The sequence below is a fragment of the Osmerus eperlanus genome, chromosome 5, assembly GCF_963692335.1.
Source record: "Osmerus eperlanus chromosome 5, fOsmEpe2.1, whole genome shotgun sequence".
Taxonomy (NCBI): Eukaryota; Metazoa; Chordata; class Actinopteri; order Osmeriformes; family Osmeridae; genus Osmerus; species Osmerus eperlanus.
In genome coordinates this window covers 20,328,774-20,355,222 of record NC_085022.1, presented here as the reverse complement: position 1 = coordinate 20,355,222, position 26,449 = coordinate 20,328,774, and the positions used below count along the sequence as shown (strand labels likewise).

The 26,449-nt window shown below is 50.8% G+C and overlaps 1 long non-coding RNA gene across 1 annotated transcript in view; it reads right to left on the bottom strand.

Annotated features, from left to right (window-relative positions):
• LOC134021614 (uncharacterized) overlaps nt 1-26,047 on the bottom strand; it is a 34,684-nt gene extending 8,637 nt beyond the window's left edge. The window contains exons 1-3 of the long non-coding RNA XR_009930523.1: nt 25,872-26,047; nt 25,336-25,505; nt 7,490-7,597 (exon numbers count right to left, since the gene is read on the bottom strand). This is a non-coding gene — a long non-coding RNA (uncharacterized LOC134021614). The remainder of the gene's footprint in view (nt 1-7,489; nt 7,598-25,335; nt 25,506-25,871) is intronic.
• Nucleotides 26,048-26,449: the final 402 nt, after the last annotated feature.

Below are 26,449 nucleotides of genomic sequence, written 5' to 3'. Positions count from 1 at the left end.
GAACCCTGGCACTTTTCACTGTGTTTCTAATGGTATTTTTTTTTACAGTGAAATTTAAAAATACATTCAGAGTGCATCCTGGAGAGTTTAGAGAACACTTTCGCCCGCTTTAGAGACTATCTGCCGAACCTCCACCGTCCAACCCCCCTCACACACACACAGGTGCACACACCATGCAGTAGAGGCACACACACACACTCTATGCGCGCTCTCTGTCTGTCAAGGTAGAGTAATTTGGAAGTAGGCAGTGATGCCCTTCACACTGGAAAGCAACAAAGGAATGCCAGTACAAAGGCAGTGTCCCCTCCAGCAGGGTGAAATGATGCAAACCTTCTACTCTTCGCAGAAATGTGTCAAACGCAACTTTCCCTCTCTCTCCCCGTTTCCTGGCTCTTTCTCTCTCACGCTGTTCCTCTCTCCTCCTCTCTCCCTCTCTCCCACCCTCTTTTTCTTCTGAATTGCTCTCTTTCTGTCTCCCTGTCTCCCTGTCTCCCTGTCTCCCTGTCTCCCTGTCTCTCTCTCTCTCCCTCCCTCCCTCCCTCCCTCCCTCCCTCCCTCCCTCCCTCCCTCCCTCCCTCCCTCCCTCTCTCTCTCCCGTGCGTCTCTCTGTGGCACGGCAGCATCTTCTCTGTGGAGAGAAAGCGAGTGCTGTAGAGGCAGGAGGGAGCACATGGCAGGAACAGCCCACGCCTTCTGCTTGGTGCTGCATGCTAACCACCAGGCAGGCAAGAACACATCTCCTCTCACCCTGCTTTCAAACCCCCTCATCTGAGGCCTCGCTGTACAGTCGCTCCACACCCTCTCCTCTCTCTCCTCTCCTCTCCTCCCTCTCTCTTTCTTTCTGATGTCGAGTACAGTAGAGGCCGGGGCGGTGGGTGGTTCGGAACAACACTGAGCACACACCAATGCACACACACACCGACGCACACACACACCGACGCACTGAAGCGCGCACACACACACACACAGCGAAGCACACACGCACACAACTAGAGGCACAGTAGCTCTGGGAGTTTGCAGGAGGGGCTAGGTCCTCCTGGAGAACTACATACAGAGTGAACCTGAAGCCCCATCTGTCAAAGCTGCAGTCTGTCAACATGGCACCTGTAGGGCGCATGCGAGGGTTTGGGAATGGAAGCACACAGACAAAGCTAGATAGTTATACATTCTACATGATTTAATTTCATCCTTTCGTGCTTGGCGAGTATTTTAGTATGTGTGTGTGAGTGAGAGAGAGAGAGAGAGAGAGAGAGAGAGAGAGAGAGAGAGAGAGAGAGAGAGAGAGAGAGAGAGAGAGAGAGAGAGAGAAGAGCGAGAGAGAGAGAGAGAGAGGGAGAGAGAGACAGAGAGACAGAGAAGAGAGAGAGAGAGTCAACTGACGGGAGTCAGTTGGCTGAGCGGTGAGGGAGTCGGGCTAGTAATCCGAAGGTTGCCAGTTCGATTCCCGGTCATTCCAACTCACGTTGTGTCCTTGGGCAAGGCACTTCACCCTACTTGCCTCGGGGGAATGTCCCTGTACTTACTGTAAGTCGCTCTGGATAAGAGCGTCTGCTAAATGACTAAATGTAAATGAGAGAGAGAGAGAGAGAGAGAGAGAGAGAGAATATGCATGGAGAAATATATGATTACCCGAAGGAACGCTCCCCTGGACACTGAGAGAACCCAAATGCTGAGCCACCTGTTAGTGGCCCTGTGGCATTATGGGATTGAAGGAGAGTGGGGGGGTGGTAGCAGACGAGAGGCAGAAGATGCCCAATCTGGGCCTGGGATGGCTTGCCAATGACACCGTTCATTTTGTCAGGCTACTCATCTAGCGAGCCAGTCCGCCAGCTAGCCAGCCAATCAGTCAACGAGCAAGTTAGCTAGCTAGTTAGCGAGCCTAATCAGCGAGCTAGTTAGCGAGCCTAATCAACGAGCCACCTAGCTAGCAGGTTAGTGAGCCAATTAGCAAGCCAGTTTGCAAACTAGCGCTGATGTAGTACCCAGATAATGCCGTGCCGTGCCCCCCCCTCCCCGTACATACACAAACCGCTCCTGACAACTCATTTCATCCTCACCCCCTGCTAATGAATTCATCACAGCAATGATCAGACCTCAGGCTCCCTGCTCATCCTCCCATCTCAGTCCCTTGAGGAGAGGAGGAGTAATGATGGAGGGAGAGAGAGAAGGAGAGGAGAGGAGGGGAAGAAAGGAGAGGGTGGGGGCTCGTAGCTGGTGGTCGAGGCTGGTGTGACACTCTGGGCGGAGAGGTGCCCTTGACGGAGCGCGTGCTGACGGGAGTCGGCACTGTTCAAGGTTAGTGTGCTCGCAGAGAGTGGTGGATGGGCGGTGGGGTTGAGCAGATGAGCATCCTGGATGAGAAGATCAGTGTGAGAGTGTGTGCATGTCGGTGGAATGTGAATGTGCTGTGCTCCAATCTGTCTGTGCGAGCGTGTGTATGTACGTGTGTGTATGCGTGCGTGCTTGTGTGAGGGTGTGTGTGTGTGTGTGTGTGTGTGTGGGGGGGAGTGTAAGCGGCGCAGTCAGGGAGCTGTCAGCCCAGAGTCAGGGAGCAGGTTGATCACAGAGCAGCAGTGGGTTTGAAGTCTCACAGGGACCGACAGCTCCTCTCCCCATGGGAACCAGTTACCTTTCCTCTTCCCCCCCACCCCACCCCACCCTCCATCCCCTCCCCGAACCCCCCCCAAACTCTGCGCCCCCACCCTCCCTCCCACCACTTTGCTATTTATCCTCTCTGCATCTTCTACCTCTGTTTCTAGCCCTCTGTGTTCTGGAGGATGTGTGTGTGTGTGTGTGTGTGAGGTGTGTGCATGTGTGCTCTCTACCAGAGCTGTGTTTGCGGGGTGAAAAAAAGAACAGGAAGTGGACAACTCAGGACAGCGTAACCTGGGACACAGAACTGAGAGTGTGTGTGTGCTAATAACACAGAACTGAGAGTGTGTGTGTGCTAATAACACAGAACTGAGTGTGTGTGTGTGCTAATAACATGAGGAGCTGCTGTCTCCAATCCACTGTCATCCTGACTGACGTTGAATCCGACTCTGTGACAAGAGGGCCCTGACAGCTCACCTTCAGCCCTGACAATGACGAGTGCGTGTGTGCGTGTGTGTGACTCTGTTTGTGTGCCACCCCTGGCCCTTCATCCACAGTTCAAGGCACTGTGTGGTTTTTCAATCTTTAATCAGTGTGTGTGGGAGCGCGGGTCACCAGACGTACCAGGGACGAGACGGAACGGATATGATCATCTCTCGCGCCGCAAACACGTAGAAATATGTAAATGAACGATGAAATAAACAGACCGAAAAAGAGCCATCCATCGCTGCCCCGGGTTCTCTACGACTCAGCATCGTCACGGCGACACCAATAGCACGCGTCGTCGTGGAGACTGATGAAGCACTTCTTTCATCTCCCTAAACGCTCTCTCTTTCCATGACTTCCTCTCTCACTCTTTCGCAGTCTTTGAATAATGCCAGAGCTCTGTCTCCTTTTCATACCTCAGAATCCCCCGCGTACATCCACTCGCTCTCCTAAATCATCCCTCCGTCTCTCTCTCCTCCTTCTCCCTCTTGCGCCTGCCCTTCGCCCCTCCTCTCAGTCTGCTTCAAGTTCTTGACATTACTTGTCTCCTTTTATACTTCTCCCTCCCCCTCTCCCCCTCTCTCCCTCTCTCCCTCTCTCCCTCTCTCCCTCTCTCCCTCTCCCTCTCCCTCTCCCTCTCCCTCTCTCTCTCTCTCTCTCTCTCTCTCTCTCTCTCTCTCTCTCTGTCATGCCTAAAGCCTTGTCTTAATTAACGGGATAACTCGGTACAGAAAGTGTTTTTCTTTTCTGGTTTGAACAGATAATTGCATGTCTGGAAAACATTTAGGATGTATTTGAAAAGAACTACAAATCAGTCTCAGTGTGACGTTTGGTTTTGACTCCTTTCCATTCCCTGTGGGGTCTCTATGTGGTGAATCAACAGTGCTATGTTTATGATCCATAAGAGGACCTCTACTCGAAGAAACCCAAAGCAAATGAATGATGAACACAAATTAAAATATCGGCGTGAATCGGGACGACGCCAGTTTGAAAGGGCCACATCTCCGCTGTGTGGAGTTTAGGAATGGAAAGAAAGACGATTTAATGGAAGCTGAAGTCAAAGAAGAAGAAGGAAAAAAAAAGCACAAAGCAGTGTGAATTCTCCAGCAGCTGAGTCAGACGGGTTTCATGTTGCGTTTCTGGCAGCGTGTGTAAAGACGTGCAAGCGCACACACACACACAAACACTTGCTTTCAAGTAAGACAAGCTTCTCATAGCAATAACGTCAAGCTGCCAAAGTTTTAAAGAAAATGGTTTTTTAATCATAATTCATCTCTTCTCCAAGCATGTTCCTGTATGTCTAGGTTATGTCTTATTCAGCCATAACCAAATCTCTAAAAGACTTTCATTACAGTGGTGCCCTTTTGAGAGCCTCTAAACTAGTGGGCACCTGGTGTGCAATTATATAAAGACCAGTCAATCTGCACTGTTCTCTCTCTCTCTTATTCTTTCATTCTTTCATCCTTTCATCCTTTCTTTCTCTCCTCTGTAGTGCAGCCTGGCTACCAAACAAAACATTGTTTCAAGTTCCAGCCGGCGTGCTTCACCGTCGAGCAGGGTTAGCTATAGCATGCTAATTACATGAGCCGTAAATGTCTGTGGTTAGCCTCCTGCGGGCTAGCGTAGCCGCCTTGCCTCCGGGCTGCATAGGAGCTTGCGACGAGCTAGCGACGAGCTAGCGTCGAGCTAGCGTCTGGCACAGCGCTAACCAGAAGCTAGAAACCCGTAGCTTATTTCGGTCAGCCCTAACTGGCACCTCTGTCGCTCCATCATACTCTCGCTAATCCGACAATGAGGGGGTGTTGAGTTCTGACGACGTTGTAAAAGTTAAACTCAAAGACAGATTTTTTTTTTTTTATTGCGAGTGGAGCTGTGGCAGAGTGTGTATTGTTTTCGAGGGCAGAGGAGTCGATTCTAATAAAGCAGAGTGTCTCTGTGTGTGTGTGTGTGTGTTTGTGTGTGTGTGTGTGTGTGTTTGGAGGGAGTTTATGAGTTTTCCGTGGCGAGCAGTGAGTTGTGACGCGGGAGGCCTCTGGGTGTTTTCCCTGCAGGGTCGAGGGGAGCAGTCGGCCTGTCTGCTCCTCACCACAGCCCTGACCACAGACACCACCAGACACCAGGCCCACACAGCCCTCTCTGGCTCCCTGGCTCTCTCCCACCAACAGGTCTCTGTCTCTCTACCCTCATCGGCTTCTCTTTCTCTCTCAGATATAACTCTCTTAAACAGCACTCGCCCACACCCCTCAACATGTTCTCGCCTCCGCCGACGGGACTGTGGCGTAAAACGCTGTTCCATGTCAGACATGTCGCTCCCCATCCTGAGGGGGGCCATGGCCGGGCGGGTGTGAGGGGACGGCGAGGGTTCATTCCTGGGGTTCCTGTCCTCCCCTGCCCTGCCTGAACACCCACATCTGTCCGCCACATGGATCCTCAACCCAGCCACCAGAGGATCAGCCAGCCAAACACATCTGGCCCTGTCACACACACACACACACTCACTTCATGTTGTAATTAGTGTGTGTGTGTCTAATACAGAGATCTTATTCAAAACCACACCCTTTAGTCCCGGCGACCTCATTGTGATCAGTGACCCCCCCGGTGTCCTGCCCTGCGTGGCGCACACACGCGCGTCGCCACACCGAAAGGGACACAGCCTCGACTCATTCCGTCATTGTTCCATTGCATTATCTTCAAAGAGCCAACCTTCAAAACACTGGCTCTCCCTTAAGGCACTATCTCACCGTGGTTTCCATGTTCTCACAGAAGAGCCTCTTTTTCTCAGAGCCGACAGGGCCACAACCAAAGGGCCCAGGGGCTCTGTGTGTCTTCTCACCCCAGAAATGAGCCCCGGGGTTGGGCTAAGGTCTGCTGGCCAGCTGGGTCTGCTCACCAGAGCATGGAGAACGTCTGACCGAACTCCCTTCCCCTCCTAATTGTGTGTGAATCAAGTAGTGGAAAAATAAAACAAGGCAGTTAAATGACTTGGACCTGCGTCCTGCAGGGATCTATGGAGTTCAGCCGCATGTGTTACACTAATAAATTACCCCAGTGTTTCCTTCTTACAGGAACTTTCATTTGGCCAGCGTGTTTGTCTTGGTAGGGTCCTGAAGGAGATGCAGAGAGGGGGAGCATGTGGGGAATCCGAGTGGAGCGTCAAGAGCACAGCATGGGGGGAACCAGCGCTGTGGGAACCTTCCTGCCGAGGTCCAGGGTGTCGAGGCAGGGAGAAAGGGGGACATGTTTTGGTGACGAACAGCATGAAACGTTCTAGTTGTTTGGTGGACTTATAGAGTGCAGGAGGTGGACACATATGATTGTGAGAGGAAGCCTTGACGAGATATTATTTAGTAAAAACTCGCTCACACTCACACAAACACACACCCCTGCCTATCTATTCTGTTCAAAACTCTTCAAATGAATTATTTACTCTGTGAAGCAGAGGTTACGCAATGCCTGTAGCCCAAAGGATGGAAAACTTCCCTACTACCAGGCCTGTCAACACCAGAGAACAGCTCCACTGGACCTCTGGCAGGCAGGGCAACCACACAGCAGCACCTACAGAAGTGGACAGGCTCTGGGCGCAGGGGAACAGGAAATCTGGGGCCTAAGCAACTGGAGACCTGTCATCAATGGGTTTATGTTTTATTTTTATGGGTCTTGTTCTTTTCTAGTCTATGTGTACACCGTCAATGAGATACAGACCATATCCCATAATAACATCAGATTTAGATGCTTCAGAAAGCCCTCCCTGGGAGACGTGATGAGTGAACTCTGCCAGTCAGGACCGGTAACGCTGTCTAGGGTTTTTTGGGGTTGGGTTTCTCCTACTATTGTCTACTGTTCCAGGGCCTGAGCTAGTGTTTCTCTTGTGGTTACTATTGGATTTCCCCACTCCTATACACACACAACTGGTTTTCTTCACTTTATCTTCCAGTCTCATTCATCATGGTCTGTCAGAGTTGAGGGTGAGGCAGTAGCTAGGGCTGAGGCTGGGCTGGGTTGAGGTTGGGGCTGGGGCTGAGGTTGGGGCTGGGGCTGAGGTTGGGACTGGGGCTGGGCTGAGGCTGGGGCTAGGTGGGCTGGATGACAGGACTGGGCCTGGGAAACAGGCTTATGGGGTCTCTGGGGTTGGGGCTGGGTCTCTTTACTCTACAGTGGCTCACTTTCCCACAGTAACTCAACATATGAGGGAAAGCATGTGAATGATGGTTCATTTGATCCTGGGTGATAGTCAATGCTTCATAGCGGCCACATGTCTCCTACTATTAATCTCAGTAGAAAACAAGTGATTGGAATTCTGAAGCGCTCCAGGATCCTTCCAGCATTAGTACTTCCTCTCAAGTCAATTTCTATTGGGTGAATGTTGAAAATGTGAGATGCTGATTGGCCAGTCGGCGCCTGGGTGACTTACCGAAGCCGAAGGCGGCGGGGGCCGGGATGGGAGCCGACTGGACGGGCGTGGAGGTGTACAGGCCGGTCACCAGCAGCCCGTCGAACGGCGTGCTGGTGGAGACGGTTACTGAGGAGGAGAGAGGAAGGGGGGAGTTAGAGTCATGACCATAACACACACACACAGTACATGACTTCACACAGATTACAGATGAGCAGCTGCTGAAGAGCCTGTGGGTTGTCCACATGTGTGAGGGGGATGGAGGGGGAACCCCACACCACCGCCCTGGCCCTCAGCCGCTAACCAGATACAGCAGGTGTTAACGAGCGCTGACGGTTAGAGGACAGGTGAGAACAAGACCCCTGGGGGAGGAGAGAGAGAGAGAGAGAGAGGGAGAAAGAGGGAGAGAGAGAGAGAGAGAGAGAGAGAGAGAGAGAGAGAGGGAGAGGGAGAGGGAGAGAGAGAGAGAGAGAGAGAGAGAGAGAGAGAGAGAGAGAGAGAGAGAGAGAGAGAGAGAGAGAGAGAGAGAGAGAGAGAGAGAGAGAGAGAGAGAGAGAAGAGAGAAGAGAGAGAGAGAGAGAGAGAGAGAGGGAGAAGGAGAGGGAGAGGGAGGAGAGAGAAAGGAAAGAGAGAGAGAGAGAGAGAAATAGGGAGAGGAGAGAGAGAGAGGGGAGGGAGGGAGGGGGGGAAGACCATATGAGAAGGAGAGAAAGACAGAGAGGAAGAGAAAAACAGAGAGAATGATGAATAGCAAGAGAGAGGAGAGAGAGAGAGAGGGTGTGTGTGAGAGAGGGGGGAGACACAGCTTTGGGGGCAGGTGTTGGGCGGGGCTAGGAGGGTATCACCACCCTCGCTCACAGATGCCACCTATCAGAGAGGAGTATTAGCCTTCCAGGAGGCCTTGAGGGTTTCATGTCTTCTCTCTCATTCATGTCTGCTCTGAGTCACATTCTAGACTATTCCTACCCGTCACCTCACCCAGCAAACACTTACTGCCAACATCCAGTCTGACTACACCCATAACCAGTTACTGATATACAACACAATCTAGTCTATATCCTGGAGAATCGAAACAGGGGTAATTGAATGCTGTCTTTATAGATGAGTTGGTGAAAGGAGATTGATGAGCTAATTGGCGTGGGCCCTGATTGCCACAGCAGAGGGTCTATTCATCAATGGAGACTACTTCTGAGCCTGGGGAATGTGTGTGTGTGTGTGTGTGTGAGAGAGATACATTTAGAAAGAGAGAAGCAGAGACAGATATTTAGAAAAAGAGACAGAGAAAAGGGAGAGAGAGAGACAGACGGAAAGAGTGTGTAGTGTGTGTGTGTGCGCCTTTATCGATTTCCGCCCAGTAAACAAAAGTGTGTGAGTGGCAGGACCACAGCACCAGCTCCGTCACCGAGGAGGACGCAGGGACCAGGGTCCGGGCACAGGGACCAGGGTCCGGGCACAGGGACCAGGGTCCGGGCCGGCTCCTAGCCGGCAGATCATGGATCACAGAGGGGGAAAACTCCAACGCACTACACTCTCCACAACTAGCGCTACACTGTGGACATGAGAGAGTCCTGCTGTTGACAGAAGTGTGAGGGTCTTTGACTGTTATGGTTTGTGGGGAAGAGTTTGAGGAATGAGACAGTGGGTTGGACGCCAGTGGTGTTGAGCTGTTTTGGTAAGGAAGCCGTGTGTGTGCGTGTGTGAGAGGATGTGTGTGTGAGAGAGTGTGTGTTGTGTGTGGTGTGTGTGTATGCACCCTCTGAGTCCATCTGGGTGGTCTGTTTGGGTGTAGGAATCTGGGCTGAGCAGACTATTTTTGTGGTGTCTCTGTCTGTCTGATGTGGATCAACGTTTACATTCAGAGGACTTTTAAAATCCTAAAAGGCGTGATTCCGGATAATGCTGTGTGTGTGTGCATGTCTATCAGCTATAACTCTGGCTCTGGCTTACCCCAACCCCCCCTGCCCCCCTCACACACACAAACCCCAACCTCCCATTTCTCCTCCAAATCCAAGCCTCAATAATTCATCCCACCACTCCCCAATGTAATATCCAGCCCTCTCAGCCTCCCAGCTTCCAGAGAACCCTGTCTTCAGCAGTCTGCTGCTTTGCACACCCTCTGGACACAGACGCTGTCTCGAGCACAACTCTAGAAACACAATTATCATTAAACTACTGGGCCTACTGACAATAGCAGTAGTCAGTCTTGGTTCTGAAAGGATGCTTGTGCAGCACGTCTTGCGGGTGTTCGTGTGTGTGTGTGTGTGTGTGTGTGTCTGTGCACCGCAAACCTGACGAAGGCCAGTCTTCTCATTCACAGGTTCTAACCGTATTTCAACCATTGCATTCCTTGCTATTTTGCTCACAAAGATGACATTATCTATTGAACAAATCTATTTCGCTGTATGGAGAGACAGATAATTAGTGTTTATATACAGTGTATTCAACCTTGGAGGGGACCAGTGTAATATTGATGCAGTAATGGATTGGGCTGTGCTAAACTGCACCCTATTCTTCGAATTGAATGTGTTCATGTTTACCTTCTCCCTGACCTGCATCTCCTCTCCACAACACACACGTGTTAAAAGGTATTTTTTTCTGCAACCACTTCTCTCTACCTCTCTTCCTCTCTACCTCTCTACCTCTCTTCCTCTCTTCCTCTCTTCCTCTCTTCCTCTCTTCCTCTCTTCCTCTCTTCCTCTCTTCCTCTCTCCCTCCCTCTCCCTCTCTCCCTCTCTCCCTCTCTCCCTCTCTCCCTCTCTCTCTCTCTCTCTCTCTCTCTCTCTCTCTCTCTCTCTCTCTCTCTCTCTCTCTCTCTCTCTCTCTCTCTCTCTCCTCTCTCCCTCTCTCTCCTCTCTCCCTCTCTCCCTCTCTCTCTCTCTCCCTCTCTCTCTCCTCTCTCTCTCTCTCTCTCTCTCTCTCTCTCTCTCTCTCTCTCTCTCCTCTCTCCCTCTCTCTCTCCTCTCTCTCTCTCTCTCTCTCTCTCATTATCACTCCTTCCTCAATCCCTCTCCAGCTCCCTCCATCTCCTCCTGTTGGGAGCACAGTGGTGAGAGTACTTCTTCGTCCTGCTCAGCTCTTTATGCATGACTTCTTCACAGCGGTGTACCTGGGTTCTGTCTGATGTCGAGGTGGAGAGGTGGGGTGGGTTGGTGGAGGGGAGGGGCAGGAGAGGGGGCAAGGGGGGAATCGAGGGCCAGCCAGTGGATGGGTTGGAGATGGAGGGAGGGAGATGGGGGGGAGACAAGGTCTAGTGCAGCGAGTCCATAGAGACTGGCGCCCGATCGATACAGATGCAAGATCTCAATTATTTAGACAGACAACGTCAACCCCCCCCCCCCACTCCACCCCCCACCCTCTCTCTCACCCAGGGGTAAACAGACGACACATGAGCCAATCAGATCACATCTTATCACCTGTGGGGGGATTCTGATACACACACTCAAAAAAACGCCTTTGAAGGTAGCCTTTAAAATTCCTCCCCACACTCCATCTCTGAATATTCCTTACTTGGCCGTGGGGGACAAGAGGAGAAGGCTTTATCAACAACACTCATCCAGTGTGTGTGTGTGTGTGTGTGGTGTGTGTGTGTGTGTGTGTGTGTGTGTGTTGTGTGTGCGCGTGCATGTTTTGAGAGTGTGTGTTTGAAGAAAACAGGTGTTTGCATGATCTATCCAAACATCTGGATGGAATTGTTAGGCATTCCTCATAACAGAAAGAAGACGCCACAGATGCATCTCAAGTCCAAGTGTGTGTGTGTGTACGTGTGTGTGCGTGTGTGTAAGAGAGAGAGACAGAGAGAGAGAGAAAGAAAAAGAGAGAGGAGGGAGATGGAAACCGTGTGGAACATTTGTTATGTACAAGTCTGTGCTCTGTGTTTACCTTCAGCCATGTCTGAGAGAGAGGGAGAGGGAGAGCAGTGTGTCCTGGGTAACTGAGGAATCGATCACCTCAGTTCGCACAGTTGTGTCCCTCTCCTTATCACTGATACCAACATCAGCTGTGTGGACGCCAGGACAACGCTTCACGAGCCACATGCCATCTTGGTACAAGCTGGGACGGGAGCGTCTCATTCCCATTTAAAGAAACCAAATTCAAGCATGAGTTGAGTTCAAGCATGGTTCCAGGCATCCACACACTTTGAATGACCATCTTATGTTACGAGAGGTTCTTTTATTTATTTATTGAGGTCTGGAGAATGTTCCACAAGGTTCTAAGACTAGTCTTAGCCTCCAAGGAGCTACAGTCGGCTCTTAAGATCTAGGATCATTCTATCCTCTCTCTCTTCGTGAACATTCCTCTATTTGGGGCCTCCTCCTCTCACCCCTCCTCCATTCTCCTTCACCTCCGTGCAGGACTCCAGCTCAGGATTAGTGTCAGTTGACACCCACGCAAACATAACCTCACCCCTTACAACAAGCACCCAGTCAACCACTACAGTACACTCATTACAACACACACACACACAGACAGACACACACGCACACACACTCCAGAGTACCTCCTGCAGCCTTCTTCCAGCATGTAATATTGATGGTGTGATGTGGTACTGTAGTCCTCGTTACAGACACGCCCCTACTGCTGTTCAACTATTGATGGGCCTTGGGCCCTCCTCTCCTCTCCACCTCCCTCCCTCCATTCTTCTCTCCTTCCACTCCGACTACACAAACCCCTCACATACAGTGCTACACTGAGAAAGGCAGACTGGCATTAAACCAAGCTGAGCACAAAGAAGAGAGAGATCCAACATGGATAGTTCCGATTCATTTCAGTTCAGGGATAAGTTATAAGAAAACTCCCATCACCTTCACAAACACAAGCAAGATCCCAACAATAAATGTTTCCTTTCTAGCTCATCAGGCCAAGCTCCCATGCCAGGGTTTGTGTTTTCATATTTAATGCTCGCCAACTTAAAAAAAAAAGTAGTTTCTTTTCATCCTTTGAGTCTTCCCTCAGTGTAACTCCAGGTCACAGTGTGTGCTGCACCCCTGTGGAATCCCCCAAACAAGCTCTGGGTTTTAGCACCTCTTTAGCTGCCATGCTGTGGAAACATCCAAGCCTCCACGAGGTCTACACACCGGGGTCAGAAGGGGAGCGCGTGGTGGTGGGGGGGGGGGGGGGGGCGACACAAGCCACACTGTTTAAACTTTCATCCAACTGGTGCCCTCTGCCAGTGGAGGTGTCACGCTGTGAGCTGGGAGGGGGTGGAGGGGGGGGGAGCCTGGATCTTCTCTGGGAGTCTCCAGCCTTTCATTGGCCTTGTTCTTGTGTGTGGAGGAGGAGTGGTGTGTGTATGTGTGTTTGTGTACGAGATCCTGAGTGTGTGTTTGTGTGTGTGCGGGAGGGGCGGATCTCCAGATCGTCCGGGCTACACAGTGAGGGCAGACCCAGGTGTCTCGTGTCAGAACAGTGAGTAGGAAGGTGAACCTCTGCTAGATCTCTGGGATCACAGGCTCGGAGCCAACGTTCACTGAGGGACATGAAGTGACCGACATCCCCGGTCCAAACCTTGCCCCAGCCATGGAGACTACCTCTGGCCTACAGCCCTGCGGCCAGACTCTGACTCCTCGCTAAGGGGAAAAGCATCAGAAGAGCCCTGATTGGCTGACAGCCGTCTGGAAGTGACGCCCGGCCCGGAGGCGACAGGGCTCCGGCGGGCACCCTAAACTCCCCGCTAACGTCTCCTCTGGGCGCGGTGAAGCAGAGCCAGACAGCGGTTGGCCGGGGCGGGCGACGCGTGAGCTCACAGTTGGCTAGGTAACAGCGTGGCACGGGATTAGAGGGAGACAGGAAGCCAGCGGGATTGCCGGGCGGAGCGCTGATTTATAACCCCTCGGCAGGGCGGGGCGAGTCGAGTCCCCCCTGGCCCTCCAACCCCCACCTCTCCCCCCGCACAGGTCTGCAGAACAGTCCCCTCTCTGTTCTAGCAGAGCGAACACACCCACAGTCACATCCTCTCCCAGGCTAAGCTGGCCCTTTGCACAACACCCACACTGCTCCGTACAGTTCTGTCTACAAGAGAGAACAGCAGGGCTCAGGTTACTGCGGGTAAGCACACTTCTACTAACTACCTTGGCCACTCCACAGCCTTTCGCGTGGCGCCGTGGTGGACTTCGACAGGACAGACGCACCTGCGCAATCACTCGCTGTCTGTCTCAATCAAGTCTGTGAATTCTAAATCGGTTTCGGATCACTCTGAATGGACTGTAGGATGACATGTCCAGTCACTGTGGAATTTCATTCTGAACCAGCCGGGTGTGTACACTCTCTCATTTCCGAATGGATGCCGGTTTCCTGGAGAGAGAGGGGCTGGTTAAAGATAGCTTGCCATCTGACCCACATCCCATTGGCACACACACACGTGCCCAAGAGAGGACCAGGAAATGGAGGCAGGAGCGACGGGGGAAGCTCTGTGTCCATCTGTTTCCCAACCCAGCCCTATGTGGGGGTCTCACCTCCCCCTGTGCTTCCTGAAATGGTTCAAACTGTCAATCACCTGTGCTGGGCACCAGGGGAAGATGGGCCAAACCATTTTGTCTGGGTAGAAGGGGCGGGGACGGAAAGAATTAAGAGGTCACCAGGAGAGAAACTGCCCTGAAAACAAATGAATAAAAACACCAGCATGTCAACAGAGCTCTGTTGCCACCTTGGCATGTATGCGGACCGTGTGTGGCATGTGTTGGTGCACATGTATGTTTCATAGCATGTCCCAGTGAGGCGTCATTCCATTGCGTAACCTTCTGGCACAGGCCTGGCCTGCTGGCATTGCCATCTGCCGCTGTGAAAGCCTAGATCTCACACACCTCCTTGCAGCCGGCTGCAGGTCCAGCACCACACATGGATGACATTAGAGACGGGGTTTAGGAAGAGGAATCTGCGTCTAGACCTGCAGTCAAAGACAGGACACTGTGACTTGCAGTTGTCCATGGCAGTAAGGACCGCCATGAAGATAAGCATCATGAAGCTTGTCTGGTAACTAGACAGTGAATCTTTTTTTTTTTTTTAAGATTAGGGACGTCTGTCTGCATGCCTGTCTGTCTGTCTGTCTGTCTGTATGCCTGTCTGTCTGAATGCGTCTGTCTGTATGCCTGTCTGTATGCCTGTCTGTATGCCTGTCTGTCTGTATGCCTGTCTGTCTGTCTGCCAGTCTGTCTGTATGCCTATCTGTTTGTATGCCTGTCTGCCTCCTTGTCTGTCTGTCTGTCTGTCTGTCAGTCTGTCTGTATGCCTGTCTGTCTGTATGCCTGTCTGTCTGTATGCCTGTCTGTCTGTATGTCTGTCTATCTGTCTGCCAGTCTGTCTGTATGCCTGTCTGTCTGTATGCCTGTCTGTCTGCCAGTCTGTCTGTCTGTATGTATGTATGTATGTATGTATGTATGTCAGTATGTATGTATGTCTGTCTGTCTGTCTGCCAGTCTGTCTGTATGCCTGTCTGTCTGTCTGCCAGTCTGTCTGTATGCCTGTCTGTCTGTATGCCTGTCTGCCTCCTTGTCTGTCTGTCTGTCTGCCTGCCTGCCTGCCTGTCTGCCTGACTGTCTGCCTGTCTGTCTGTCTGTCTGTCTGTCTGTCTATCTGTCTGTCTGTCTGTCTGTCTGTCTGTCTGTCTGGCTGGCTGCCTTGGCTTCACCCCTGCAACAGCCCCGAGAACAGCCGTGCAGAAATACAAGAGTGAAGAGGCTGCTTGTCACAAACATCCTGTTCCTCACACATAATCTGCCTCAGGATCACACTTCTGTTTGTGTGAGAGTGTGTGTGTGTGTGTGTGTGTGTGTGTGTGAGAGAGAGAGAGTGTGTGTGTGTGTGTGTCTGAATATACAGTACTTCCTCCTCATTCTTAATGATGTACCAGAAGGGTGACGTTTACCTCAGAACGCAGTCCTTCTTCAGACGCTAAAACAGCTGCAAAAAGTCCCACACACAAGAAGTCTCTTTTCCCCTCTCTGTCTTCTAAGAGCCTGCCCTTGTGCCAGAACACCCAGTTTTCTTATGACAACTCAACCAAACTCTTTAGATAGGTGTGGGCGAGATATCATCTCTACCTATTCAATATACCATTCATTGACGAGATAGGACTCAACATTCTAACGAACCACCTCAAGCTGACACACCTTCCATGGAACACCTTCTCTGAGAGTCTGATACTGAATCTATAGAGCTGTCCCATAAACTGGTCATATGGAACGAAGCAGAACTGAGAAATCTCTCACACATGGCAGTTGTGTGTGAGTCTGTTTTTCCCTCCCGAGGAAGAAACGGACACAGAGTAAGATGAAGTAGTCTGTGACTTGGTCTCTCCATCTGCCTCCAGGAGCCAGGCATTAGAGCTGTCCTTGTGATCCTCTCCATGTGTTGAGCCAGAGACAGCCACACAGGCCTGAGTGGCCAAACACAGCTTAAACAAAGGAATAGGCTGTCAGACAGGCGGCCAAACCGCCAGTCAATCAGGCGTTGTATTCAAAGCAATTGAGATGTTCCACCGTAGCGCTCTTGGTTTTGTCATCGCGCCTGCTAGCTGAGAAGGGGTTTCTTTGCGACGTGGCTTGAAAATACAGATCGTTCCTTGACTGACCACCGAAATACTGTAGCTCTAAGCACTTCTGCATATCTCCATATTCCTCTGCTCTACTTTCTACGTGCATTATTTGTGCGTCGCTAAAAGCATCTGCTAAATGAATCCGATGTGAAACGAAAAGACGTTATGCTGTCGAACAGGCACACAACACCACTTGGCTGTAGTGAACCTTAGATCACTGAGCGAACTGTAAACACATCGTTTGTGTATGTGCATGTGTACACATGCAAACACACACGTGAACACTCAGAGACATAAACACACACACACACACACAGATGAGCAGGGGGTGGTAACTGTGGCTTGGCCTCATCTTCAAGAGAATCTCAGGAATTCAGTGGCAAGCTCTTACAGCCCAGTCACACTCACAAACCTGTTTAGACCCCAACCATAACTTCTCTGTACACACACACACACATATCTGTTAATACACTCCCGAAACAAATTCATCGGTTTATTTAAACACGTGCATACACACTCACATACTACTGTGAACACACACACCAGCTGTGGAAGAGAGCAGAGAAAAATGCAGGCCTGGCTGTGGCCTACCGCAGTTGCATAACAAATGCTTGTGTCTCCCAAAATGTCATTCCTCCATCTCCCCCCCCCCCCCCCCCCACCTCCCACCTGTTCCACAGGGACCTGTTCTAAAAGGAAACAGGATAGTCCTAATGAGGAACAAGCCCTTACCCTCACTCATCTTCTGGGAGTCCTGTGTGGTCTGCCCTGGGGCATCCCAAACAGGGACGCTATCCTGTTAGCCTCTGTGACACACACACACACCCCTACAGCTGGGCTGTTTCCTTCCCAACCACCCCCCCCACACCTACACACACACACACACACTCCTGTGCCGACTCCCAACAGCAACTCTCAACATCCAATATCAATATAACAGGAAGTGTACTTAAAAATGTAGCTGAATTTGTGACTGAACTGAATTTGTGACTGAACTGTGACAAATGTGTGTTTGTAATTATACTTTGCAAGTATACTTGAAGTAGTCTATAATCTGTTTTTCTGCTTGGGTTGTCTGTGCGAGCTGCTCTGCAGAGAGGCACCCGGGCTGACGGCTGACACCCGGGCTGACAGTGCTGTGCACATGCCCACAGCTTCAGTCCCCTCCATTTCCTCTCCACATTCCTTACCAGTTATCTTCCTCCCAAGTGTTCATTTCAACATTGGATCTATGGGGGGGAAAGAATGTCGAGCGGTTTTTACATTCCTGCCAACACTCCGGTTCCAAAGATGAAAGAGAATAATGTTGGTCCATACCTGTCCATATTGTGGACCTTCTCAGGGGTTCTGACACTTCAAACGGCACTTTTGATTAGTGTATCAGTCTGCTGCTCTATTGAACTGCTAGCAAGGTTTTTCATTTTTTTCAAGATCCTCTTTCAAACCCAAATTTCTCAATATCTTACAAAAGAAAAGCCAGTCAGGTCAGAGCTTGGATGAAACGGGAAAGATGATCTTGTTAAAGTAGAAGGAGATGATTCAGGACTAGCTGTTTCTTCAACCAGCCAATCACACGTCAGACGTGTGAGGCTGTGGTGTTTTGTATTTTATTCCTACTATTGGCATGGTAACCACACTTCCTCTAAGTAGAAAGGAAAGGTCCAGCCCCAGCCTCTGGCTTCCATCCAAGCCCCTGCCCCATCACCAGCCTCCAAGCCCCATCCTCAAGCTTCCATCCAAGCACTAGCCCCAGCCTCAGCCCCAGCCTCAAGCTTCCATCCAAGCACTAGCCCCAGCCTCAGCCCCAGCCTCAAGCTTCCATCCAAGCCCCAGCCAAGTCCCTCAGTGTCTCTGGCTCTAGTTAAGACTGCCTCCAGGGCTTTCAGTCTGACAGCAGTCACCACCATGTCACCACTATCACAGATATAATAGCTTTTATATGAATTATGGAGCTGTCGCTTTATACAGAGGTTCACTTTATATCCGCTGTATGCCGCACCCTCTCTCTCTGCGTCTCTCTTGCCAACACGCCATCACTCCTTTACCATACTCTCTCTCTCTCCTGCTCTATGTCAGCGTGGTGGATTTGCCTTTCATTCCAACTCTGTATTCTATAACAACGCGATAGCAAATGTCTTGCCTGCAGAATCACCCTGTCAAAACCTCAAATTGAGCTTTGCAATCACGTTTCATTCTTCAAAAAATACACATGCATTCACTTGAAAGGTGAGAGAGTGTCTTTGATTTCACCGCTCGATTAGTATTCCGGCTTGGCACTTTGTGCGAAGCCAGAGTTTGCCCATGTTAGAAGAGACATTTAAAAAGAGGGAGAGAGGCAGGCCAGCTTTTGTGTCCGGCCATTCTGCTGTCTGCTCCTTAAGATTGGCCGTGGCACTGAAACGACAGTAGCTCAGGCCCACCAGTGCAGAGTCACTAGGACGCCCTCCAGCCGTTCTACCAGGGTAACTGTCTGATCACTACACGTGCGACAGGGGTCTGTCTCATTGGAGCCGGTGTTTTGCTCTCCTTATTACTGAGGGGAGCCTGAGGGGGGGTGGGGGAGGGGGGGGTGGTAATTGCCGAGGTGTGGGGTGAGAGCCGGTCCAATCTGCCATTCTTGGTCTCAGAGGGGAAGAGTCCTGGAGAAGACTGCATTGCTGGGGGGCAGGTGAGAGAGACACACCGGCAGGCCAGGGAGAGAGCGGCTGGGACGGGGACAGCGTTGATAGTGACCCTGGTGGTATGTGCGGGGGGACGACCAGTGACTCCAGCCCGGAGGGGCTGGACACACCCCAGTAGGACTGAGTCTCCAACGGGGTGACATCTCACTCATTCCCAGACTGTGACTGGAGGCAAGAGGGACTGAATTGTTCTATATTTGTGTGGACATTACTGTGTGTGTGTGTGTGCAGAGCTGTGTCTGTGTGTGTGTGTACAGAGCTGTGTGTGTGTACAGAGCTGTGTGTGTGTGTGTGCGCGCGCTCATGACTGTGCTTGTGTACAGAGCTGTGTGTCTCTCTGTGTGAGCGTGTGTGTGTACAAAGAACACTGTGTGTGTGCGTGTGTGTGTGTGCAGAGCTGTGTCTGTGTACAGAGCTGTGTGTGTGTACAGAGCTGTGTGTGTGTGTGTGCGCGCGCTCATGACTGTGCTTGTGTACACAGAGCTGTGTGTCTCTCTGTGTGTGAGCGTGTGTGTACAAAGAACACTGTGTGTGTGCGTGTCTAATCAAACACCTGACCCAGCGAGGTGCGAGACGGGAGCGCGAGGGATCCGTGCGCTCGTGAGGAGCGTCAGACGTGTTCTTCGGCTGAAACGAGAACAGCTTTTCATTCACGTCCCCCCTTCGGAGTCCATTCCCGTGTGCACGCCTTGGAGAACACGCCTTGGAGAACACGCCTCGATGCATGCTCTGTCAGGAGAACAGATACTCCTGGTCGTCAGTGTGGGAGAGCATGTTAATGGCTATCAAAGCTCCCATGTTAACCTGAGGCAAAGCCTTGGGTGTGGGGGTGTGGAGGGAGGGGATGAGGCTGAGGGTCTTGAGGGTCTGGAGGGTCTGGAGGGTCTGGAGGGTAAACTACATGTGGGTGGAAAGCATGGTGCTGGGGAGGGAGTTTGTTGGTGAGTTAAGTACTGATCTAGTGTAAGGGCTAGATCAGCTCCCTCCAATTCCCTCTTTATGCTTTAGGTGTGTCTGTGTGTGCGTCTCGCCAAGCCCCCAGCCTGCGTCTGCAGATCAAGGCTGGTCATGTGAAGGGGGCTGCGACAGGGGGGGGGGCTAATCAGACCGTTCCACGCGTGCCCACACGCCAAGTGAGGCAGCCTCGCCCAGGCTGCCTCACCACGCCCAGGCTGCCTCACCACGCCCAGGCTGCCTCACCACGCCCAGGCTGCCTCACCTCGCCCAGGCTGCCTCACCTCGCCCAGGCTGCCTCACCACGCCCAGGCTGCCTCACCTCGCCCAGGCTGCCTCACCACGCCCAGGCTGCCTCACCTCGCCCGCTCCACCCCTCCTGTAGTCGGGACGTGGGAGAGTGCTACACGGCAAGCTGAATGCTATCAGCTCAGACGACACTCTGCCAACCCCCCCCCCCCCCCCCCCCCCCTCTACTCCTCTCTTCCCCTTTCACTGGCCCCCTGGCAGGGATTACAGCCCTCTCAATGGAGAGCCAAGGGGGAGGTGGGGAGGAGTGGGGGGGCTATCAACAAGGAAGAAGGCGCCGTGGGCTCAGCAGACACACCAATCAGCCCCATCCCCCCCCCCCCAGAGAGAATAAAATAAAATAAATTTAGAGGAAAGATTAACGGGAGAGGGGTGGGGGTTGATGTTGAGAAAGGGGAGAAAAAAACACATCACTTCTCAAAGGCAAGCTTAACTCACGGAGATGAACAGTCGTTGGTTGTTGGGAGGTTTGAGATAGGGCCGGGACGATATCAGAGCCGCTACGTGTCGCTGGGTTACGAAAACCCTGACGGCATATGCAGACTGAATTAAGAGGCTGCTCCCTGCAAAACATCTACTTACAGTATGTTTACAACCTGTTTGTTAGTTGGAGCGAGACTTCAAAGAGGCCTGGGGAGGGGAAAAAAAGAAAGAAACTAAATGAACCCAATAAAGTAAATGATTGTGTTTGGAGGGTGTTTTCCCCTGGTTGGTTAGTGGAAAGGGTTTGGCATCGGTCCTTCAGTGGAAGCCCTCCACCTCTCACACCCTCAGGGAGTGACTGTGTGTTCAGAAGGTCGGCTGGGTTTTCCTGAACATCCCAGAACGTTCTGTAAGGGCCGAGAGACGGCAATGAAACCAACGCTGGCAGATCGTCCTCGGACGCGAGAGGACGGCTGAAGGGGTAGAAGGCTTTAGTGCACGACGGCAGAGGGAACAGTCTCTCCATGGCCTTTTGAAAGGGGCGTTCGCATGCTCCACCAGTCACGCCAGAGCAAGGATCTCTTGTGGTCACTGTTTCAGCCACTTCACTTACTTGAGGGTGGAGAGGGTGGTGGGGGAGAGGGTGGTGGGGCGCAGGGTGGACGGGGAGAGGGTGGTGGGGGAGAGGGTGGTGGTGCACAGGGTGGACGGGGAGAGGGTGGTGGGGGAGAGGGTGGTGGGGCAGAGGGTGGTGGGGGAGAGGGTGGTGGGGCAGAGGGTGGTGGGGGAGAGGGTGGTGGGGCAGAGGGTGGTGGGGGAGAGGGTGGTGGGGCAGAGGGTGGTGGGGGAGAGGGTGGTGGGGCAGAGGGTGGTGGGGGAGAGGGTGGTGGGGCAGAGGGTGGTGGGTAGAGGGTGGTGGGGGAGAGGGTGGTGGGGCAGAGGGTGGTGGGGCAGAGGGAGGTGGGTAGAGGGTGGTGGGGTTGTATTGGAGAGAAGGTTGGGGTGCAGCATATGTGCACCCCCCATCTGTGTGTGTTCACAAAGGCACTCTAGCCCCTGCCTAGTACCCAGCCTCTACAAGCAGAACAAACACACACACACACACACACACATTCTCGCTAACATTCTGAACATCATTCCGCCCGCCTGCCTGCCTCACCAAAGTGAAAACACAACTCTTGTTTGCTCGTTAAGAGCTTTCTGGTCTTGGCAGCCAAATGAAAAGGGGCGAGGAAATTGAAAATGAAAAACGTAAAGAGTTTTGTGTTGGCTGCCCAGATAAGACTGGCACACAGACACAGACACACACACACGTGTATACACACACACACACCGCTGCCTGGCACACCTCCTCATCGCTGGCGCCATCTTTGGCTCCCTCCATCGTGCTGAGTGACCACACCTGGCACGGCGACGCCACGGTGTTGGCGCCACACTGGCATGGGGTAACAATGTCACTGTTATCTGAGGCGACTTCCCGTGCCTAGATGAGACGGATTAATTTAGCGGAGACGTGGCTGGCGGCCGGTGCTGAACCATCCAGCCTTCAGACTCATGAAGGCAGAGTCCTGAGCCATCGCATCAACCCCCTGGTCACTGAGGCAGGAGCTGTACACCACACATCGAAAAGGTTCACTGCAAAACTGCAATTCGATAATAAGAACCTTGATTTCTGCTAGTTTTCCGTGGGTAGGATTGTAAAAGGCCGGGATATTGTTGAAGCGTGACAGTCACTTCTAGTTTTTAGCATGGTGGTTTTTTTTGCCGGATGGTCACGTAACTGTGATGTTATATCCTGGCTGAAGGAACACAAAAGCTTCCTAATAGTTACCAGATCAGGACATTAGTGTGTAGCCAATGGAACATCTGACCTGTCTGTCCATCATGATGGATCACCCACGAAGAGTCAAGCGGTTAGTGCCGTCGAATGTGCATGTGTGAGGGCTTGTGTGTGTGTGTGTGTGTGTGTGTGTGTGTGTGTGTGTGTGTGTGTGTGTGACAAAAGGATTCCTACGAATTTCCATTCTCATTTCTCACCCATCTGCTCCTAGGACATTGAATGAGATGAGCATATCTGGATGAATGTGATGTTTTCTAAACGCTTCATCATTCAATGTCCTCTTTTTCCGATACACAAAAATAGAGATCCAGCCCAAACACAAACCCGTATTCAGAGGATGAGCACACACAAACACTGACACACTTCTCCACCCCCCCCAGCCCCCCCTCTCCCCCAGCACCCCCACCCTTCTGACCTATTCACACCGAGTAACACGAGGCTGTAGCACACTGGGTAATGAACGTACATGTTCCAGGCCTCTTGAAAAAGTGCTAATGCTATTAGCGAGTCCCCCCCCCACACCCCCCCCCCCCCTCAATCCCCCGAACACTCACAGGAGAGCACTATTAAACCATTAGCTCCCCCATTTCCTCCCCTCATCTTCCCTTTCCTCCCTCACTCTCTCCACGTCCCCCCAAACTGGCCATCTGTAGGAAAACTAGGGCAGTCTCCTGTCCCCAAGTCAGTTCAATCGCTAGCGACAGCAGTGGCAACGAGCGGTCATGCCGAACAGAGATGCAAGGGAGGACAAGCGTGGGGTGACTGGCAGGGTGGACATGAGGTTGTTTCTTACACGTCAACACCCAGCCTTATCCATTTCGCTCCCCGGTAACCGAACCTTCAAAGAGGAGGTTGAGACACGGCAAGGTCAGGGGTCAAACGCCCAACACTCCACAGACCATTCAGAGGGCAAGTGTCGCGATGCCACAAGGTCCACATGGAGAGAGACAGATGTCATCGACGGATGGCAATTCAGCACTCAAAAGAAAAGCCGCAGAGAAGATCTGCTCTATTATCTCGTCTCCGTTTCCATTCTGCCCTGTTGTGGTTGCAGTTTGATTGACTGCAGAATCTAGTGACATCGGTTGCACGCCTAGTTTATCTGGGGCCAAGTTATCATAACCTTGGTTTGTTGTGCTTTGTTTGAAAAGTTTTAGTTGCGCTCCTTCAAGTCAATCATGAAAGGGAGAACGTCTTCTCAAACCACGACAGAAAAGCCACTTCTGGTCTTTTTGTTTCTCCGTCTCTTTCTGTCCTTCTATCACTCTCTCCCTCTCCCTCCATAAATCTGTTCCCTCTCAGTATACTCACAGCGGAGAACAATTATCCACACACTGCTTCAAATATGCAAATGATAATAGGCACACTTGAGCTAAACAAACAATGAGCACACAGCGAAACACAATTAGTTTGTGTGCGTTGTACACGAGCACACGTAATCCAGGAAAACAGCAGCCACAACTTCCACTACGGCGGAGCAACATGAACGTGCTTCAAACCAACTGAAGAACAACGCCGTAGATTCCATCTCATCTAAAAATATGGAATTGTAAACCGAGATTAAACCGCTAAGGAAAATGGATGAATTCCCAGACTCACAAAGGCGCAATCCCCCTGCCCCCTTCCTCCCTTCCTCAGTGCATCTCAATCTCTCCAGCTCCTTTCTGCTTCGACATGCCAAGGACATCACTGTCATTACATTCCCTCCAGCTAACCTTTTCCATTGTGCTCTCTCAACATGCAGTTTATGCTGTTTAGAGATCCCCCCCCCCCTCCACCACAAGCCAAATCCCACTGTCCACAAAAAACGCTATTTGTTGTACTTTATTTACATGGCCATGAGCAGAAATACCCTTTCTCTTCTTTAGATGCCCCCAATATGAACTCCTATGGTTAAAAAAAATACAATAAAAAAAGATTACATGAAAGAACCTTTTTGGGGAAAATCACTTGCCGCTTCACTCTCTCTCCACCTAAATGTTGTAGATTAATGCTGATGCCACGTGGTTTGGTCTGACAGGGTTTCCGTACTTAAAGTGGGACTTCACTGAAGCTTGGCTGTGGTCTACAGTGTGTTTAGTTATAGAGTTTCCCTCTCACCCAAAACACTGCTTTCATTTAAGCAGGAATAAAACCTCACATTTAGAGCCATACAACTATCTCACAACGGTGAGAAAAGATTCAATGAAAGAAAATTGGGAAAATAAGCCCCTTCAAGATGACAAAAATGAAGAGCTATTTCCTGGATGAAGACAGAGTGGGCCAATAGAGTCCTCAGGGTATTCAGAAAAACAGAGGCCAGTGTTTTGAATGTGTGTGTATTATTAGAGTTGTGTGTTTGTTTAAAGGTCAAGGGTCATGCTAGGAGACTATATATACGAGTCCACTCCGACTCCTCTTCCTTTTTTCATCACTCTCCATTTCCTTTCTGTCTTATAAACACACACACAAGGTGCACTCTTCCTACTGCCTTATCTTTCAAAAGGGTAGAGGAGAGAGAGAGGCAGTGAGGTCAGGAACACAATTATTCCACCCCCACCTCGGAGCCCTGCTGTCTGAGCCCTGCTGTACTGGCATCGCAACACCTGCAGTGTAACTGGTTTACTCAGGCAAGACATTTAATAGAGGCTTTCGCTGTCTAACCAGTAGGTATCCATGGGTACAGTCATGTTGCTCACTCTCTCTCTCTTTCTTGCTCTGTCTCTCTCACTCTCTCTTTCTCTCTTTCTTGCTCTGTCTCTCTCTCTTTCTTGCTCTGTCTCTCTCACTCTCTCTTTCTCTCTTTCTTGCTCTGTCTCTCTCACTCTCTCTTTCACTCTTTCTTGCTCTGTCTCTCTCCATCCCTTTTCCCTCCACATCTTCTCTCCATCTCTCCTAAGCTTCCTGTGTCTCCCTTTCTCCACCAAAAACACATACTCCACCCCCCTCCCCCCCCCCGATGGTTTTGAAGCCACACCTTCGTGTAATCCAATTGTATATCCTAGTTTATACCCACATGAAAATACAAGATATTAACCTTGTGTTGTTCAGTCATGTTGGTTGTATGCGATTATGTCAGTTTGGGCTTTTTTATTTGTTGTGGTGCACCCTCTGAGTGAATGCGTGTTCTGTAAGTGTAACACTGCCCTACCAGACTATCATGAGGCTCGGTTCAGTTCCGTTGTCTACCGCAGATGGATGACTCTTCTGTTTTCTGCTTGCTATAATAACCAACGAGATCAAGCTGGGTGCCTCGCCATCAATAAACGTCAACTGGGCTCTTCTCGATTATTCGGCGCCTCTGAAGTTGTAGTGTCGGTACTATAATTACAATAAACATATGACCCTTTACTTTACCCAATGCAGTAACCTGAATTGGTTCATTGGTAAATGACTGTAGTCTACACTATCACTAGTAAATAAATATTTTTGCACCCGTTATTCCACTCCATTTTAACCAACTAGCTTGGTAGCAACACCTGAATTTGACCCCCCACAAATTACTATTTACCCTTGAAACGTTTGATAAAAATGACATGTTATACATATTTATTTACATGCAATACTTAGTTATAGCTAGCCAGTCTAAATGAAAGTGTGAGCAGGTGGATTATAATATGATTCCACTTCACAAACGCACCAAGTACAAACGACGGGACCGTCAAACATAAATAAAAATTAACTCACTGTTGCTTGTTTGTTGCAATAGTTACTCCTACAACCATTTTAATAATAATATTCTTACTTCGTCAACTTCTTTTAAAGTTACAACATATTTAATGTGGCCGCTGTTAGCCGCTCTCAAATTAACAGCTGAAACATTTTAGTGGGGGAAGTCACGTGGTAAATACGTAACTGTCAATCACGAGGCGGCACCATTCCGGTACCACTGCCAATTCTGATTGGCAGATTTCTTTTGTGGAGACATACTGCTTGACACCGTTATTACAACTCACGACTGTACAGTGTTTTTACTGGGTACCATTAGGAGGACTGAAACAGACACCAACATGTATAGCATAAAGACAGCGGAATAAATAACTGAAGAAAAAAAAAGCATACAAGTGAGATCAACCAAACAAAAGAACACAGAAGAGAGAGAGAAAAAAAGCCATAATTCACTGAGACAAACAGATCCCAGCATGAGGATGATAAAAAGCACTACCCCCCCACCCCCACCCCCTCGTAGCCAGCTGTCTATCTAGTCTCCCTCTCTGTCTCTCTCTCCCTCACTCTTTTATTCTCAACATTGTAAACATTAATCC